This window comes from Bombus affinis, chromosome 12 (genome assembly GCF_024516045.1).
Source record: "Bombus affinis isolate iyBomAffi1 chromosome 12, iyBomAffi1.2, whole genome shotgun sequence".
Classification (NCBI taxonomy): Eukaryota; Metazoa; Arthropoda; class Insecta; order Hymenoptera; family Apidae; genus Bombus; species Bombus affinis.
The window spans coordinates 1601627-1618351 of NC_066355.1; the positions used below are offsets into that span (position 1 = coordinate 1601627).

The window sequence follows — 16725 nt, forward strand, 5'->3', positions numbered from 1 at the left end:
CTTTCCGTCACGATGATGCTGCAGAGGAAAACTATGATAGGGTGTGTCTAAGGACACGAGATCATCGGAATCGTCGAGGAAAGCCTTCGTTCGAGAAGTGAGTCATGGACGTTTCTGTTAATTGGTTAATTTCTATGTTGGTGGTTGAAGAAAGATGCTAACCGCCCTTGAGAGAAAGTTGCTAGCGGGAAGCATCGTTCGTGAGAAAAGCAGATTTCCCGTAACTTCGCGTAGTAGGTGGTAGGTTTAGGAACTGTTAGATCCAAGACATCTTGGATTCACAACTGTTCGCTGTATTAACTACTGATCTGACGCAGTCAAACGTTGCGCTGATTACGGTGTTTCCAATCATAGAAAACACCTATGGTCTTCGCTTTTCTCTTTCCACTGCTAGCATATATCGCTCATCTTTGGGCGAGACTTACAAAGCCACAGTAGTTATCTACAGAAAATATCGTCGATCGATTGACATATTCATTCTTGCTTACGATTTCACAAGAGTGTTAAGAATAAAACAATTGTTTTTAACATTGAACTATTAAAATAAACAATTATTCGCTGTGTTAACCTGTGACAACGGTGCTTTTCAAATCATTGAAGACACTCGGATTTTCGCACCCTCCCCACTGCTAGCACATATCGCTCATCTTTGGGCAAGGCTTGCAAAACCGCACAGGTCTCACACATAGAAGAACATCAACTTCATTCTAATCATGTTTAACCCATTTGCATCATAGCGCGGATTAATCCGCGCGCTACGACTATCTTCTATCACCGAGAGCGGATTATTACGCAATCGGCCAACTGTCTTCTATCATCAAAGGCGGAATATTCCGCGCGCTGCGACTGCTTTTTTGCGACATTTTAATCTAAATAAATTAAAAAAGAAAAATCATTTTTACTTTTTTCCTCTGTTATAAAGAATGTAAGATGTTTTGCAAATAACATTGTCTACCAATCGGTTTGAACAGTAAATTTTCGATAAACTCCATGAAGAATTCGGATATCACTTACGGCACCAACGACCGACCGCGCGCGGTGACAGAGACCAGTCGTCACTTGAACGCCGCTGATGCTTTCAACTGTTCTCTTAAGTAGAGCCATATTGCAAATGGGATAATAATCAAAAGCAAGAAAGAATCATAAAGACGATAGTCACCTAAATAAAAGGCAAGTCGAATATTAGTTTAAACGATTGATCGCTGCTGAAATTAAAAGAGAAGAACTAAACGAATTATTTCACACCAAAATACCTGTAAGGACAATCCAAATAGAGATTCGAGTATTAACTGTATTTACACACGCGCCTGTTATACGTTATGACATTCATAATCAACACTGTAGCTATTGTTATCGAGTAAGACCTGAATAAATAATAACACGTCTCAGTTGAACCGAATAGGTTCTTACCTCCACACCAATTATTTACACTGAACAACTTTAAGCCTCTCCCGTGCTAGTACTCCTGCACAATAGCAGATTAGCCGAAAAGTGGAATTTATTTCCTAGTCACTTTTAACGCTACCCACGAGCACCCTTTTTAATTGAAACAAAGTCGAGAGGATACAACTATTCGGAAGTTTTCATCTTGAAACTCTCACTGAATGGGCGAAATAAATCTTTTTTTTTTTTTTTTAACGTGGAGGAAATCCGCACGGACACCAGGCCGCTTCTGGGGGGAAGCGGCGCGATAGTGCCAGACTCCAGCCGACTAAAACCTCCACGATGACCGTCCCGGCTGCGATCGAGAGGTCCGGGAACCTGTGTGAACGACACACCGCGCCGGAGCCGCCGTGCAAGGCAGTCTGGTTCCCCTACCGGACTGCTAGGCGATCCCGAGGCGTTGATGTATCAGCGCCTAAGTTTGACCTCCATCGAGGATCGCGGCGGCTCTAGCGCGCCTCCTCGAAGCGCGTCCACGGCCTCTGCCGCGCCCTCGCCGGCCGATCCTTTCGGGGTGGGAGTTCCGCACCCTCACCCTCTCCACTGCCTCCTTCCGAAGCATAACCTGCTCACAGAAGGAGGTCACGGCCGTCCTCCCTCTCTCGCTCACCAACAGTGCCTCGAGGATCGCCGGCGGCGAGAGGCCCATCCGATTTCCACGGCCGCGTCCACGCCGGACAGTATTCCAGCGTGTGTTGCGCCGAATCCACGCTCGCATCGCAGTGGTGGCAACGCGCGGTCGCCTCTTTCCTGATCCGGTGCAGGTATTCACCAAAGCACCCGTGCCCGGTGAGCACCTGCGTCACCCTGCAAGTCGGGGGTGGGGGGGAGGGGGGAGGGTGGCCGGCCCCGTCCAACCAAACGTCCCAGTTTGGAAGGACGGCCTCGATAACCCTTAGCCCCGGCGCGCCCGTTCGAGCGAAATAAATCTGGGATTCCATTAAAGCTGTGTATAGAAAGAGCAACTCTTTGAATTAACTAGACCGCGTTTCGCTTCCAGAGGGGCGAACCTACCTCGTTGACCATTATCAGTCGCCAATTTGAGGCCGTGTTTCGCTTCCAGAGGGGTGAGCCAACCTCGTTGATTACTACGAGTTGCCATCTCGAGACCGCGTTTCGCTTCCCGAGGGGTGTACCGACCTCGTTGACTTCTACTAGTCACCAACTGCAATTACTATACTGCAAGCACTCATAATATATTAACACTCTTAAAATATATAAATACATAAAAAAAATATTTTGAAATAGACCTTAGACTATTTTTGGTGGCAGCATCTATCGTACTGATTGGAAGTTAATTTATATCTTGAATACTATCATCCTTTTTCGATTAAATTTGAAGGCAAACATAATTGAAAACATCAAATTGAACACATAACAGTTAAAAAATGTTTAGTGACAGCGGTGGGATACGCTCCACGGAGGATTAAAGTTCTTACAGTTATTGACAAAATATAAATAGAAAATATGGAGATCGTATTAGGAACATTGGACAAAGACATACTCTTGGCGTTGTCAGAAAAACTTAAAGCATGAAATGCGAATTTTCGTGTAATAACCGACATGAACACAAAACTCCACGAATTACAAGACGACTTGCATTCACTTAGAGCAAAAGAGGAAATTGAAACACCCACATCAGTACCGATGATTCAGCGAGAGACAATACCGACAGATGGTAGCTTCCAACCAATTAAGTTAAAAGATACGATTGAGTCAGTACCAGTATTCGACGGACATGGACCCTCAGTATTTCAATTTTTAACAGCATGTGAGCGTGCGCGAAACATGATTCCGCGAAATTAAGAGCGTCAAATAGTAAAATTATTAATGAATAAACTTCGCGAGCATGCGTTCCTTGCTGTAGAGGACAGCCAAGTGAACAGTTTGAACGATTTCGGGAACAAATTAAAAGATATGTTCGGCCCAGGGAAATCTCTTAACGAATATAAGGAAGAATTAGGAACAATATTCCAACGACCGGGAGAAGATATACTAGATTATATGGATCGCGTTAGAAACCTTAGGTTAGCAATAATGGACGGAAAATGATGTGATTACGGAATTATATCTCAAGACGTTCAAAACACAATAGATTGGGACACAAGGGAGGCCTTCGTTAGGGGTATATATCAATATATCAAACGAAATATATTTGCAAGTAGCAGGATATCGTTCCCTAGAGGACGTATATCGCCAAGCAGTTAAAGCTACACAAGAATTAAAATTAGCAAACGAAAGAACGCGATATCAACGACCGACACCCCCGAACAACTATAATCGTGACAATGTTCGTCCCCCTAATAATAATAACAATATTGGAAATAAACGCCAAGATCGAAGATTTATACCGCCGTCGCAAAATCGTCCGAACACTTAAACGAGGAGGAGAGGAAAAACGTCGAAGAATTAATTCGAAAGAATCAAGATAGATTTCATATTCCAGGTGACACTCTGGAAGGAACTGAAATTCTAGAACACCGAATAATTACAACGGACGATATACCGATCAGTATTAAACAGTATCGTTACCCACCTATATATCGAGAAGAGATAAATCGTCAAATTCAAGAATTATTGGATATTGATATCGTAGAACCATCGGTATCTCCGTACAATTCTCCGTTATGGATTGTGCCGAAGAAACCAGACTCGCAAGGAAACAAACGTTGGAGATTAATTATTGATTATAGGAAGCTTAATGATAAAACAATCGGCGATGCTTATCCGCTTCCCAATATTACAGAGATATTGGATCAATTAGGAAGTGCAAAATATTTTTCCACGTTTGATTTGGCATCAGGCTTCCACCAGATCCGAATGGCACAGGAGGATGCTCACAAGACTGCATTCTCAACACCGTACGGACACTTTCAATTCAAAAGAATGCCCTTTGGATTAAAAAATGCTCCAACAACATTTCAACGCTTAATGAACTCAGTGCTATCAGGATAACAAGGAGTACAACTATTCGTCTATCTGGATGACAGTGAATTATTCACAATCTCTTCATGAACATGAAATTAGATTTAACAAATTAATGGAAAGATTAAGGGCAAGCCAGACTACGATTACAGCCTGATAAATGTGAACTCCTACGACATGAAGTTACTTGGGGCATATAATCAGTGAAGATAGTGTAAAACCAGATCCAAAGAAGATCGAAGCAGTATCAAAATTTCCACGACCCAAAAAAGCAAAGAATATCAAGCAATTTCTGGGACTAGCAGGATACTATAGAAGATTTATACCTAATTTCTTCAAAATCGCGAAACCATTAATACACCTATTGGGGAAAGATATCCCCTTTAAACGGTCGAAGGATCAAGAAAACGCATTTAACAATTTGAAAACAGCACTAATGACAAAACCTATTCTACAATATCCGGATTTTTCTAAACCTTTCAACCTTACGACAGACACATCAGGATATGCAATAAGCGGCGTATTGAGCCAAGGACCGATCGGAAAAGACCTGCCGATAGCATACGCTTCAAGACTATTAAACTCTGCCGAACGAAACTACTCCACTATAGAAAAGGAGTGTTTGGCAATCTTATATAGTGCAATGCACTTCCGACCGTATCTATACGGAAGAAAGTTTACTATCATAACCGACCATAAACCGTGTGGATGCATTCTATCAAGGATCCTACTTCAAGGATCTGGAAATAGAAATTAAAATTGTCGGACTAATAGTCGAAGTAGATACGTCAAGTGAGGACTCTCCCATATTCGAAGCTAAACCACGCGAATTATCGCAATACGATAGACCAGGAAAACAAGGAAAAACTTCCATTCGAAAGCATGTCACCTTAGAAGAAACACGCATAAAATATTTTGACCAAGCATTAACCAAATCGATGTCAACACAAACGAGGTAGTAATCAATTTGGACATCGACACAAGTGAAGAAGAGCCCTCTATAGCAGTTTCCGAATCAATTCAACAACGAAAAAAAGACGCAAGACCTACGGTACTTGCGAAACTAAAAATTTCAGAAACACGACTCAATTACGAGAGTGAATGATCATAAAGTAATATTCGTTGATATACAGGACACTCCGATAAATAAAGGAGCCTTAGAAATGAAGGAAGCAGGGAAACTGCCGCATTATGAAGATCTAATATTAGAAAGAGCAAGATTGAATCAAGATTCCGGAAAATACATCGTATCCCTATCCATAAAGGAAGGCCGAAATATTCCTATAACGCCAGAAAATTTATTAAATTCATTGAAATCCTTACTGGATGTAGTAAACAAAAAACAATTAACGTCCTTTAGCATTAGCAAAGGAAACCTAGAAGAAATACCCTGGCGATATACAATCAGGAAATTGAAGAAAGTACTTACGGGAAAAACCATAGCTATCACCATCTGTACCGGGGAAATAATCACCCCACCAGTGGAAACACGAAGCAACATAATACTAGAAAAACACGAATTATCCGTGGCAGGACACAAAGGAGTAACAAAAACTTATCAAAGGATACAACACTATTATTGCGAAAACATGAAGAAAAAGATCCAAGATTACGTAAGAACATGTAAGGAATGCCAATTGAAGAAGCTCACCAGAATAAAAACAAAGCAACCGATGGTGCTCACAGACACACCAGGTAAAGCGTTCGACAAAATTAGTATGGATATCGTCGGTCCATTGCCAAAGACACTAAAGGGAAATGAATATATATTAACTATTCAAGATTTATTGACAAAGTATTCGATCGGAATTCCGATGGAAGGAATCTCTTCGGCTGAGATAGCGGACGTTTTCGTAAAACGATTCATTTGCCGATTCGGGTTACCAAGAGCCATCCTTACCGATCAGGGAGCGAATTTTACATCCTTGTTGATGAAGAAAATAGCGAAGAGATTTCGCATAAAACGATACACCACGTCAGCATACCATCCACAAAGTAACGGTTCAATCGAAAGATCTCACCACGTATTAACTGAATATCTCAAATTATACATTGAAAATTCCAGAAACTGGGACGAATGGGTGGAATTAGCCACATTTTCCTATAATACCTCTGTACATGAAGGAATGAAATTCTCTCCGCACGAACTAGTCTTTGGGAATTTAGCCAGAGAACCTACTAGCGAAATAATAATCGAAGAGAACATGGAACCAACATATACAGAATATCTCGGAGACCTATTCGATAAAATTGACACGGTCCAACAAATGGCAAGAGAAAATTTGATAAAATCTAAACTAAGGTCAAAAAAATATTACGACAGACGAATCAATCCGCAAAATTTCAAAATAGAAGATCAAGTATATCTACTAAAAGAACCTACTAAAGGAAAATTCTCAGATCAGTATACAGGACCGCATAAAGTGTTAGAAATTTTGCAAAACCAAAATGTCAAGATTGAAGTGAAAGGGATTCCGCGAACAGTACATTTAGACAAGTTAAAACTAGCACACCATCAAAATAGACCACCTGAACGATTTCAAGAGGCAACGTAGTATGGTGGTATATGGTATAATACTGCTTGTCGAATAATGAAGATAGTGAAAACCCAAAAGAAAGAAAAAGGAATTACTATGTATTCTAGCTCTATTTAAATACAAAATGTGTTAATTCAATAAAATAAATAAGATATCAGGAGAGATTAAAAGAAAAGGTACCTTTTAAATCAACGAGGCTTGTACATAATTAACTATCGAGAAAGGAAATGTACATGCGGGAACTCCACAAGAATTGGTTACGGATCCATTTTTGTAAAACATAATATACGACGGTCAGCTGAAACAAATGGATAAGTTAACCTCAATTGCATTAATATTTAACCTTTATAACAATATTAAAATTAAACTAAAAGAAGCAAGTATAACGATCAATAATTGATGCCCGACAACAACATTTACAAGGTAACAGGACTTATGGTTGACCATTGGAAAGATTTGATACTATTCTACTTACAAGTACAAGGATACCGAAGGTAATAAATATTAAGGTAAATCATAACCTAAAAAGGGGAAGAATGCTGTAAACCACTTTGAAGTAGAAATTGATAATAATATGTTTATTACTCACATCGAAAGGTATACACTAAAGCTGACACAGTTATAAGAAGTCTACTACCAAATTTAAGTGAATACTTATGGAATACTGCAGCAGATACTACCGAAACAGTCAAGACAACAACAGGAAACTGGAAAATCAAGGAAAAATTAGTGACAATATAACAAAATAATTCAACATTGACGAAGCGGTCTTAATAAACAAAAAAAGGGACAGACTATTTCACTATGCGAACACTTATGGAATATGGCGTTTTATATGTGTATATATACACACTTACAGACCTAGGATAAATAAAGGTACTCGTAATAGGTGTTGACGATGTAATAAAGAACCGGATGAACCACATGCACTGCTTAACTGTCCCAAGCAAATAATGCAGCATTGAGGAAATGGAACCAGAGAATCTATAAACAATAATAATTGAATAAACATACCATACAGATATAAAATAACAACAAACCACAAATACAAAGTAACGACAAACTAATAAGGAAGAAATAGAAATAGCCAATAAATATAGAAACAGGTTAGAAATTAATCGAGATAGATTATCCAAGTATCAACGATAAACGTGATTAAAATAAGAAATTATTATATTGTACTAAGATATTAGTCTTAATGTATTAAATTTCGTGTAAAGAAATAAGGTTATGTTATGCAGTAGTGACTAGTGATAGTATACTATGCGCATATTAAATTAAATTAATTAAGCAAACACTCTATAAAATAAACCACTCAAAACAAAGGAGTGAAACAATGCCATTAATAAATTGTAAATTTCAACAATAACGTAATCCACTTGCTATTATAATAAAATAACACACAGTATATATATAATGTTCAATACTTGGATAATTCAGGGATCGATTCTTAAGTCTGAAAATCGAGATTTTTATTATAAAGTAATTACACAAAATACAAAAATAAACAATTAATATCCGTCTATAACAATAAATAACAATAATTATATAAACGTGAAATAACAAGTCTTTGGTACAATGTTTACCGGAAAATCGAAAATCGATTTTCAACGTCCTGAGCTACCGATCTTTCTTCTTCAGTCTTTAAAATCTTAAATAACTATTCTGTAACCTTGTCTGTCTCTAATGTAACTCTCTGTCCATCCGTTTGGGAAAAGCGTGCTTCTCAAAATGGTTGTCCGTAAAACAAAAGAAGATCGCTCTGTCCGCGAAACAAACAAGCCTGTCGAGCTACCCGTAAAACAAAAGGAATCCCTATCCCACATGAACTCTAGGGAGTTTACATATATACACATTATAATGAACACAAAACAATATTATTGTCATTTCTATTTTCAATTGTAATAAAATAGAGTTAAAATATGTAACAGATAAACAATTATTCCAGTATTGAATAAAAGGTTATTAACACATTAAAACATTAACAAGCGGCCATTTTGGAAATAATACTGGTTGTCGCGAGCACAAAGTAGCTTTTATGCATGCGTAATGAAATACATACAATAATTATACACTAAAATAAATACAAAATAATATTATTCCCACTTCAATTATACGTCATATACTAAAATAAAGTTACAAATAAATAACAGATAAATAATAAGTTCGACATTAATAAAAGTCACTATATACTAGGGACATTCACAAGCGGCCATTTTGAAAACACGTCCATATAGTAACTTTTGTATGCTGCAAAATAAATTATATTTTCGATGAAGAAATAAATATTTAATAAGATGATAATACAAATGGAAGATTGTAACGAGAAAAAATAATAATTAATAATAATTATATACCAACAAGAATATTATAAATTAATAGAGATCAGCCCTAAGAAATGAAAAATGAATCAAAATTTTGCAACTAATTGCAATTAACTATTAACTATTCACGATTGATGAAATAATGGAGAATGAATAATTTTTTTTGTGGACGCGAGTTTTACAAACAGAACAAAGACATGATCAGTCAAATTTTCTCTGGAAATTTGAACCCCGCGAGGGGGGGGAGGGTGTCACTCCCGCGCTCAGCATGTGCTGTAACGAAAAAACGGAAAACTACAACATGTAAATATAGCGCGAGTGGCGATTCGAACACACACAACGAACGTGTCACGACCGGCATACTTCAAATCCGATGGACCGATGATGGAGATGAAGATGTGGCGGACTTGGCGACAATGTTTTTTTTTTTTATTTATTTATTTATTGAAATTCACAATTTGTCCAATTTGGACATTTGGTGGAATTTTTTAACAGTTAAATTAGCATGTTGGTGGCTACCCCCAGCGAGGTACCATCCTCGTGTTTGCTACGTTATGTCCTTTATAAGGTCTGCTGGGTGCTTCCTTTTTAGTCTTCTGTCCATGTTTATGGTTTTGTACGTTTCCGTAGCTAGCCGGTTTGGGTGTGTTGCTATTCTTGATTTGTATTTTTCTGAGTATCTGCTGATTGCTTCCTTGACCGTTGGGATTCCCAGGTCCCTCCGTATGTCCTCGTTTCTGACGTACCATGGTGTGTTTACTATCGTTCTAAGAATTTTAGCTTGCATTGTCTCTATTTTGTTTATATGGCTCATTGCTGCTGTCCCCCATAGTGGTATTCCGTACGTCCAGATTGGTTTTATGATCGTTTTATATATTTTTAATTTATCTTCTATGCTTAATTTGGATTTTCGACTTGTTAGCCAATGCATTTGTTTCCTTGTTGTCTGTATTTTGTCTATTATTGATTTAGTATGCTGTTTCCATGTGAGTTGTGCATCTAAGTGGAGTCCTAGGTATTTGAATTCCTTTGTTTGTGTTATATGCGTGCCATTCAGAAGGATGTTTGGTGGTATCTGTTTTCGTAGCGTGAATGTAATATGGTTGCATTTATTGGGGTTTGCTTTTATTTGTTTTTCTTGTAGCCAATTTTCTATTTTTATGATATGTTCTTGTAGAATTTTGACTGCCATTTCTGGGTTAGTATGCCTGACTAGTATAGCTGTGTCGTCCACGAATGTCAATACTGTGCTGTTGGTAGTTGTTGGTATGTTCGCCGTGTATAATGTGTATAGTATTGGGCCTAGGACGCTTCCTTGTGGTACCCCGGCCTTGATGTCTTTAACTTCAGAATGTGTGTCCTTGATTTTTATTACGAAGGTTCTGCTGCTTAGGTAGGATTTTATTAATTGGTGTATTTGCTCCGGGAATTGTTTCCTAATTGTTTGTAGTAGACTTTCATGGTTTATTTTGTCAAATGCTTTCTCTATGTCCATAAAGAGGGCTGTGCAGTATTCCTTGTTTTCTAGTGCTACTATTATTTCGTTGATAAGCCTGTGCATTTGCTCTATCGTGGAGTGTTTGTTTCTGAAACCAAATTGGTGATCCGGTATTAGTTTTTTTGTCTCTACTATTGTTTTTATCCGGCAACATATTATTTTTTCCAGTATTTTGGAAAATACTGGCAGCAGTGATATTGGTCTGTAAGATGCAGTTTGGTGCGGGTCTTTGCCTGGTTTATGTAACATTTTGATCTGTGCTAATTTCCATGGTTTGGGGAAGTATTGAATTCTTAGAATTACATTGAATATTATTGTCATTAGTCTTATTGCTTTTGGCGGAAGGTTTTTCAAGATTTTACCATTGATTAGGTCGATTCCTGGTGCTTTGTTGTTTTTTGTTTTATCAATTATGTTTCTAATTTCTTGTGCTGATGTTTTAGGTATGGTGTATTCCTTGTCGGTTGTGGTAATAGTGGTTTGTGGATCCTCCTCCGTATGACTTTTGAGGTTGCTGTTGTTGATAATGTGTGGCGTGAATGTGTTGCAGAGGTGGTTGGAGAATTCTGCAGCTTGTTCTTCGTTGCTTCTTGCCCATGTGCTATCTGCTTTTCTGATTGCTGGGACGGGTATTATTGGCTCCCTTATTTTTTTCGTGACTTTCCATAGTGAGTAGTTGGTGTTTTCGTGTGTGGAGAGTCTCCCTATGAACTTTGCGAATTCGTTATTGTTGTGCTCCTTTATTTTGTTTTTTATTTTCTTTGCAAGTTTGTTTAAGTGTTTTTTGTTTTCTCGAGTTCTGTATTTTTGCCATTTTGTTTTTGCTTTTCTTTTTTCTCTAATTTTGTCGAGTATTTCTTGCGGGATTGTTATTGTTTGTCTGCTGGTTGATTTGGGTGTAGTGGTTGTCCTTGCTGCTTCTTGAATAGTTGCTGTCAATGTTGCTACTGCCTGTTCTGTGTTCAGGAGTTTTCAACGGGATGTTGCAGTTTATTTTGCTTTCTATTATTTCTTTGAAAGTTTGCCATTCGTGGTTTTATTGCATAGTGTTTCTGGTTTGCTATAGTATATTGGTTTGTTTCTGTATTCAATTATTATGGGTGTATGATCGGAGCTGAGCTCGAGGTTGGGTGTTATTTTTAGTTTGTTTGTGTTTAGTCCCCTTGTAACTGCAAAGTCCAGAAGATCTGGTTTTTTGTTCAGGTCAGTCGGCCAATGTGTCGGTGTTCCTGTGGATAATATATTGAGGTTATTATTTCTAATGTATTTTTCCAGTGTTCTGCCTCGAGGTGTAATGTTTCTTGACCCCCATAGCGTGTGCTTTGAGTTGTAGTCTCCCGCTGCGATGTACTTGTCCCCTAGGTCCTGGAAGTATTCTTCCCACATTTGTGATGTTATTTTGTGTCGCGGAGGCACATATACTGCTGACAACTGGAAGTAGTTGCTGCTAGTTTGAACTGTAACGGTGGTTGCTTGTAAATATTCTTTGTTAACTTGGCTGTGTAGATAATGTTTGATATCGTTTCTGACTATCACTGCTGTCCCTCCGTAAGCTTTTCCTGAGGGGTGTTTGGTATCGTATATGGTGTAGTATGGTATTTTCATGTAGCTTTTTGTAGTGAAGTGTGTTTCTGAGACAAGTAGTATGTCTATATTGTTACTGTATATGAATGTTTTAATTTCGAGGGCCCGTTGTTGTAGGCCGTTTGAGTTCCAGGCTGCTATTTTTAGAGTGTCCGTTTTTTATTTTTTGCTTAGCACATTTGTAATTAGTTGTAGCATGACTGTGATTTGTTGGGTTTGCTGTCTGAGTACTGCGTTTTGTTCGCTTATCATTCTGGTTAGCATTTCGGTGTTCTTTATGGATTCTTTGAGCAGTTCTTTGATTTCTGCAGTGTCATTGTTACTATTGCTGTGGTATTGGTTGCGTGTATGTGTCGATTGGCTGGTTACTTGAGCGTAGCTTAGACCACCAATGGTGTTGGTGCTGATGGGTTTGGTGTTTGTTGCTTGCTCTGTATTTGGTATTATTTCAGGTTTTGTGCTGTCCTGTTGGGCTTGTGTGTTAGTGATTGTCCTGCTTTGTAGGGCCGGGAACAGTTTACGTTGTAATTGTTTTCTTACTTCACATCCTTTATAGCTGGCTGGGTGGTTTCCGTTACAGTTATAGCATTTAACTTCTTCTATTTTTCCAGAATATGGGCAGTGTATAGTTAAGTGGTTTTTTGCGCACTTGACGCAAGCTGGGCTTCTGTTGCAATAATTTTTAGTGTGTCCGTATTGTTGACACCGCATGCATTGAGATATATCTTTTTTGTATCGTAGTGGTTCCACTGTTACTATTGTGTTTAGTATTTGTTTGATATCATATATTTCCTTGTTGTTGTTTTTGGGTTCCAGTTCTATTAAGAATAGTGGTAATGGTTGCTTTGTGTCGAATCTTGTTATATTGTTTATTGTTCTTGTTTGATGACCAATTTTTGCTAACTTATCGCTTAGTTTATGTATGTTCGTTTTAGGATGCAATCCTCTTATGACAATTTTATAGCTCCTTTCAGTTTTAAGCTGATACGTGTGGTAAATAGCATTTTTTTCTTTTAATGCTTTTATAACTTTCCTAAATGTTTCTGGAGTGTTTGTTTGTATTTTTACTTGTTCCAATTTTGTTTGCTTTATTGTGTAGTTGTTTTTCTCATCTAGATTATTTAGTAGATCGATGAGCGGGTCTATTATTTGGGCCTCAACAAAGATTGGTGGTGGTTTTGTAATATGATTTGTTTGGATAGTGGTTTTATTTACGGGGTCAGCGTCTATTTCTTCCGTTAGTGAGCTGAAGGAGTTACTTAATGGTAATTCTTGCAGCCATCGCTGCTTTAGTGTAGCTGGGTTTCCTATGGCACTTATGTCTGTAGTTGTTTTGCGTTTTTTGCTAGCCTTCGCTAGCTTCCAGCTTTCGTCCTGGTAGTATCTTTCATATTCTGAATTGCAATTTTCCTGTCCCCGATGCTTCTTTGTTTCTTCTGTCTCCATGTTAATTTGTTTGTTTTTTATATAATATATTTCTCCCTTTGTTGCTATGTTTATAGTTGGTATCTGCATTGCTATTTTATTTCCTCCTCACTATCACTTTGCAGCACTATTACTTTGAAGCACTTTTTCCCTATTCACTTATACCTGGCGAGGACGACCGTCTAGACACGTCCGTCCTCCTCGGCTGCCCGAGCAGGAGTGCTGCATATAGTGTGCACTACATTCTGCGTGTAAGATGTAGTTATGTGTGCGTATAAACGGCGAAATATCTCTAAATGTACCTAAACAACGATTAATTTTCGTCAAAATCTAGTAAATGGTTGCGAATTTCGAGCCGCTGGGCTTGTTTCGTAGCTGGTAAACGCGTGCACTACGTTCTGCGTCTAGAATGCAGAAAATGAGCGTTTAAACGTCGAAATATCTCAAAAAGTACAGAAATAAAGATTAATTTTCGTCAATATCGAGGAAATGGTTGCGAAGTTCGAGCCGATGGGCTTGTTTTGAAGATGCAAAACGGGTGCACTTGTCACGTCCCGCGCTCCGCACGTACCGTAACGAAAACATAGATAATCGCAATACACAAACAACGCAAGTGTCAACTCGTATACCTCGAAACAAACACACAGTGCAATGAAAATGGAAATTCTTTAATAAAATTTATTAAACATAGTTAATTATTCATATATATATATATATATATATATATATATATATATATATATATAGATATAATTAATATACGAGGGTAAGATAGAAAATAAAATAGAAATAGATACTTCAACCAAGTAACCAATATAACAGGGTATAACATAACCTATACTCGAACAAGCTATGAATCATTCCGGGAGTAGAACAATTTTATCCGACGACAGAAAATATACCACAATTAGTTAATGAAAACAGAATACGCAAATGTATCCGTAAATGTATATGTAAAATCTAGAAATTAAAATAACTAAATACCACATAATAGCAAAAGGGAAATAAATGCAATACATATTTAAATTAATCAACAAGAGAGGAGAAACTATAAAACAATTAATTAACAACTAGATGAACTGCGAACCTGATGAATCCAAAATAAATAAATAACAACGTGTCGAAGAGGAAATAATTCGAGGAAAAGGACGAGAATATATATTATACTTTTATTGACAAATATAAGAAATAAAACATTCCAGGAATCTCGTCCGGAAAACGGGCCTTGGCACAGGCATTTGTATCTACCACTTCGACCACAGGAGAACTTGGCGGTAACGCAAGGGTGTCTTCGTCGGAGAAAGTCAAGTCAATAACCGGAGAACCATCAGGACTCGACGATGGGATTGTAACCACGCCATTACTACCCTCCATGGAAGTTGAGCCTCCCAACCTTTTTAGCACCCGACTACGACCTTTTGCACTGCCACGACGACCTCCCGCAGGGAGGGCTCGCTTTGCGAGCCTATGGGGGCTGGCAAACCCACGTTCCCGCAGCCAGGGGGACCGTCGGGACAAGCGTCCCGCTTACGTGAGTCCCTATGTACACCGCAGGGAAGGTCGCTGGAGGAGTGGGGTGGCCGCGCTCTCTCCACGGCCCTGGGAAGTAGCGCACCCACGATCCTGATGCCAAGGATGGGACCGTCGGGAACAGTTCAGGGTTTGTCGGGTGCCCTGTGATCCCCGCTTACGTGAGTCCCATCTGGAATTGCCGAGCTCAGTTAGCAGGACGTCGGGCTGGTAGTGACGTGGCCGTACATCCACACGATAGTCCCACCAACGACTTAGGTTGGTACCACGGGCGGGTCGAGTTACAGCCCGGAGGGAGTAGCGACACCTCTGCTCGGCCAAATAATGGGTATAGACTCGTGGTGGCAGTGGTTGACGGCCAAGATGCTGGCAAGAGGGCCGAATTAAGGTGTTCTCTCCCACCGAATGGCCTTCGTCGTGTGAGCAGCGTCCCACCTGCTCCGGTACCGTCCCGGTAGACGGAAGGGCTTAGAAAGGGCCCCGTTCGACCTGAGACGAGCGACGGCCCCTGCAGGCCTAGCTAATCCAGGAAGCAAGGCACTGTGTGCCTTGCGCGACGGTTGGGCGTTTACCCAACCCCGAGTGGTCCAGGGGACTCGGGTGCTGTATGGATCTTTATCTGCGGAAAGTACCCGTCACCAAAAAACCACTAATTGCCACGACGACCAGGTTTCCTGGAACGTTTCAAAGGAGGTACGAACGGCCTGCGCTTCCCTCTATTTCTTTTCTTTTTCTTACACTAAAATAAAATACACAAGTTCAAGATGAAGGACAACAATATGAAATAAGATGAAATCAACACAAATCAAATTAATACATACCTCTACAGCTCCAGACATGTCAGTATCCATGATTCAATATAACCTGTATTCATAAAAGAAAATATGAAAAATACAACAAACAAAATTAGCACTACAGATCATACAAACATCAAGCAATATCAAAATCACTTATTGCTATTGCACAAACATTTTATAAAAAGGAAAACTAACCTAAAACTCGGCAAGCAAATCAACAAATAGAAACTACCACCACGCACCACCTCTTATAGAATGACGTATTAAAACTTGTCCTTGAACTCACAATAACTTTGGGGAACATTAGAAATAGAGCATACAACACGTGCAAAGACTCGGCAAGCACCAAGTCGCCAAACACCTCGTACGATTCACCGACATCAGCAAGACGATCGCCGGATACACAAATGCAACCTCAGCAAGGGCAAGCAGCCACGGGCCCGGCACACTCCACTGGCATCAGTAACGAAGGCCATGGAAAGATCGAAGACGCAGCATCAGCAAAATACGACCTACTGCAACATCTACATTCTTTCAAGCACCTCGTATATCATTAGCACCAAGCAAAAAGGTGAGATGATCAAGAAGATGAAATTTCAGCAAAGGGTGAGATAATCAAGAAAACAAGAACTCCAGCGGAAATAAGTAGTTACGATATTCAT

At 39.1% G+C, this 16725-nt stretch overlaps 3 long non-coding RNA genes across 3 annotated transcripts; 1 reads left to right on the plus strand and 2 right to left on the minus strand.

The window, feature by feature from the left end:
* Positions 1-270: 270 nt before the first annotated feature.
* On the minus strand, positions 271-8639 carry LOC126922443 (uncharacterized). Its single transcript, XR_007712761.1, has 4 exons — positions 8492-8639; positions 7767-7889; positions 7495-7612; positions 271-2622 (listed from the first exon to the last, which is right to left on the minus strand). It is a non-coding gene; the product is annotated as an uncharacterized LOC126922443 (long non-coding RNA).
* LOC126922450 (uncharacterized) lies at positions 7078-8637 on the plus strand. Its single transcript, XR_007712771.1, has 2 exons — positions 7078-7414; positions 7503-8637. It is a non-coding gene; the product is annotated as an uncharacterized LOC126922450 (long non-coding RNA).
* Positions 8640-14891: 6252 nt separating the features above from the next.
* On the minus strand, positions 14892-16413 carry LOC126922433 (uncharacterized). The gene is made up of 3 exons (XR_007712751.1): positions 16259-16413; positions 16088-16130; positions 14892-16005 (listed from the first exon to the last, which is right to left on the minus strand). It is a non-coding gene; the product is annotated as an uncharacterized LOC126922433 (long non-coding RNA).
* Between the last annotated feature and the right edge of the window lie 312 nt (positions 16414-16725).